General features: G+C 33.8%; 1 non-coding gene across 1 annotated transcript; it reads right to left on the reverse strand.

The window, feature by feature from the left end:
* Nucleotides 1–2,988: 2,988 nt before the first annotated feature.
* On the reverse strand, nucleotides 2,989–3,092 carry LOC127740282 (small nucleolar RNA R71). Its single transcript, XR_008000961.1, has one exon. It is a non-coding gene; the product is annotated as a small nucleolar RNA R71 (small nucleolar RNA).
* Between the last annotated feature and the right edge of the window lie 764 nt (nucleotides 3,093–3,856).

Here is a 3,856-nt window from a genome sequence, read left to right on the forward strand (position 1 = left end):
ATCCGGAAAGTCTAACCTTGTCTGTGGTATTCCGAGTAGGATTCCAGGATTGAATAATTGTGACGAGCTTCAAACTCGCGATTATTGGGCGTGATGACAAACGCAAAAGAATTAAGGGATTCTATTCCAACATGATCGAGAACCGACAGATGATTAGTCGTGCTGTGACAGAGCATTTGGACCATTTTCACTGAGAGGATAGGATGTAGCCATTGACAACAGTGATGCCCTACATATAGCTTGCCATGGAAAGGATTAAGAAGGAATGGATGAAAGCAATAGGAAAGTAGAGATTTAGAAGGAACACAACACCTCCATGCACTTATCTGAAATTCCCACCATTGAATTACATGAGTAACTCTATCTTTATTTTCGGTCTTATTTATTTAGTATTCGAAAACTCCATAACATTTATTATCCGCCTAACTGAGATTTACAAGATGACCATAGCTTGCTTCATACCAACAATCTCCGTGGGATCGACCCTTACTCACGTAAGGTATTACTTGGACAACCCAGTGCACTTGCTGGTTAGTTGTGCGGAGTTGTGACTAAGTGTGATTCACGTTTGAGAGCACCAAGTCTTTGGAGCCATTGTTGATGATCACAATTTCGTGCACCAAGTTTTTGGCGCCGTTGCCGGGGATTGTTCGAGTTTGGACAACTGACGGTTCGTCTTGTTGCTCAGATGAGGTAATTTTCTTTTTATTTTTCTTTTCAAAAAGTTTTCAAAAATATTTTTCAAAATTTTTTTCCTTGTTTTCGAAAAAAAAAATTTATTCAAAACTTTTAAGAATGAATTCTAGTGTTTCATAAAGTATGTTGAAGCTTGGCTGGCTGTAAAGCCATGTCTAACTCAATTGGACTGATGCTTCCTCTTCACATGCTTGAACTATGTATTCTAAAGCTGGCTGGCTATTAAGCCATGCCCAACCCTTGGATTGGAGCTTTAGACTAACATTGAAAGATTCCTGGAATTCTTATTAAAAATTTTGAATCTCTTAATTTCTTTTTCTATATGTTTTTTTTTCAAAAAAAAAATAAAAGAAAATACAAAAAAATCATAAAATCATAAAAACCAAAAATATTTTGTGTTCTTGTTTGAGTTTTATGTCATGTTTTAAGTTTGGTGTCAATTGCATATTCATATTGTTCTTGCATTTTTTCGAAAAATTCATGCATTCATGGTATTCTTCATGATCTTCAAGTTGTTCTTGATAAGTCTTCTTGTTTGATCTTGATGTTTTCTTGTTTTGTGTTGTTTGTTGTTTTTCATATGCATTTTTGCATTCATAGTGTTTAAGCATTAAAAATTTCTAAGTTTGGTGTCTTGCATATTTTCTTTGCATCAAAAATTTTTTAAAAATATGTTCTTGATGTTCATCATGATCTTCAAAGTGTTCTTGGTGTTCATCTTGACATTCATAGTGTTCTTGCATGCATCATTGGTTTTGATCCAAAATATTTATGTTTTGGGTCATTTTTATGTTTTTCTCTCTCATCATTAAAAATTCAAAAATCAAAAAATATCTTTTCCTTAATTTTCTCATAATTTTCGAAAATTTGAGTTGACTTAGTCAAAAATTTTTAAAAATTAGTTGTTTCTTACAAGTCAAGTCAAAATTTCAATTTAAAAAAATCTTATCTTTTCAAAACTTTTTCAAAAGTCAAATCTTTTTCATTTTTTTATTTATTTTTGAAAATTTTAAAAATATTTTTCAAAAATCTTTTTCTTAATATTATTTCATGATTTTTGAAAATTACACTAACAATTAATGTGATTGATTCAAAAATTTGAAGTTGTTACTTTCTTGTTAAGAAAGGTTCAATCTTTAAATTATTTTCAAAAATTTGATTTTAAAATATCTTTTCTAACTTCTTATCTTCTTATCTTTTCAAATTTGATTTTCAAATCTTTTTCAACTAACTATTTGACTTTTTGTTTGTTTCTTATCTTTTTCAAAACCACCTAACTACTTTTCTCTCTCTAAATTTCGAAAATATCTCCCTCTTTTTCAAAAATTCTCTTTTTTTAATTAATTAATTGTTTTAAATTTTAAATTTTAATTTTATTTCTTATCTTTATTTTCGAAAATCATTTAACTCCTTTTCAAAATTTATTTTCGAAAATTTCTCTCTCTCATCTTGTTCTATTTATTTATTTATTTACTAACACTTCTCTTCACCTCTCTTCATCTCAAATCACTGCCTCTACCTTTACCCTTTATTCAGACTATTCATTCTTCTTCACCCTTATTCACTTTCTTCTTCTACTAATAATAAGAAACCTCTCTTCATCTCAAATCACTGCCTCTACCTTTACCCTTTATTCAGACTATTCATTCTTCTTCACCCTTATTCACTTTCTTCTTCTACTAATAATAAGAAACCTCTTTACTGTGACATAGAGGATTCCTCTTCTCTTCTTTTTCTTGTTCTCTTCTTTTTCATGTGAGCAGGAACAAGAAAAAAGGCATTCTTGTTGAAGCTGATCCAGAACCTGAAAGGACTCTGAAGAGGAAACTAAGAGAAGCTAAATTACAACAATCCAGAGACAACCTTGCTGAAATTTTCGAACAAGAAAAGGAGATGGCAGCCGAACCCAACAACAATAATGCAAGGAGGATGCTTGGTGATTACACTACACCTACTTCTAAGTTTGATGGAAGAAGCATCTCAATTCCTGCCATTGGAGCCAACAATTTTGAGCTGAAACCTCAATTAGTTGCTCTAATGCAACAGAACTGTAAGTTTCATGGACTTCTATAAGAAGATCCCTACCAGTTCTTAACTGAGTTCTTGCAGATCTGTGAGACTGTTAAGACTAATGGAGTAGATCCTGAAGTCTACAGGCTCATGCTTTTCCCTTTTGCTGTAAGAGACAAAGCTAGAGCATGGTTGGACTCTCAACCTAAAGATAGCCTGAACTCCTGGGATAAGCTGGTCACAACCTTCTTGGCTAAGTTCTTTCCTCCTCAAAAGCTGAGCAAGCTTAGAGTGGATGTTCAAACCTTCAAACAAAAAGATGGTGAATCCCTCTATGAAGCTTGGGAAAGATACAAGCAGATGACCAAAAGATGTCCTTCTGACATGTTCTCAGAATGGATCATGATAGATATATTCTATTATGGTCTATCTGAGTTCTCTAAGATGTTATTGGACCATTCTACAGGTGGATCCATTCACCTAAAGAAAACGCCTGCAGAAGCTCAAGAACTTATTGACATGGTTGCAAATGACCAATTCATGTACACTTCTGAGAGGAATTCCGTGAATAATGGGATACCTCAGAGGAAGGGAGTTCTTGAAATTGATGCTCTGAATGCCATATTGGCTCCGAACAAAGTGTTGACTCAGTAAGTCAACATGATTTTTCAAAGTCTGAATGGATGGCAAAATGCATCCAACAATACTAAAGAGGCATCTTCTGAAGAAGAAGCTTATGATCCTGAGAACCCTGCAATGGCAGAGGTAAATTACATGGGTGAACCTTATGGAAACACCTATAATTCATCATGGAGAAATCATCCAAATTTCTCATGGAAGGATCAACAAAAGCCTCAACATGGCTTTAATAATGGTGGAAGAAACAGGTTTAGCAATAGCAAGCCTTTTCCATCATCTTCTCAGCAACAGATAGAGAATTCTGAGCAGAGCTCCAATAATTTAGCAAATATAGTCTCTGATCTGTCTAAGGCCACTTTAAGTTTCATGAGTGAAATAAGGTCCTCCATCAGAAATTTGGAGGCACAAGTGGGCCAGCTGAGTAAGAAAGTAACTGAAACTCCTCCTAGTACTCTCCTAAGCAATACAGAAGAGAATCCAAAGAGAGAGTGCAAGGCCATTGATATAGTCA

The sequence above is a fragment of the Arachis duranensis genome, chromosome 6 (assembly GCF_000817695.3).
Source record: "Arachis duranensis cultivar V14167 chromosome 6, aradu.V14167.gnm2.J7QH, whole genome shotgun sequence".
NCBI classification, from domain to species: domain Eukaryota; kingdom Viridiplantae; phylum Streptophyta; class Magnoliopsida; order Fabales; family Fabaceae; genus Arachis; species Arachis duranensis.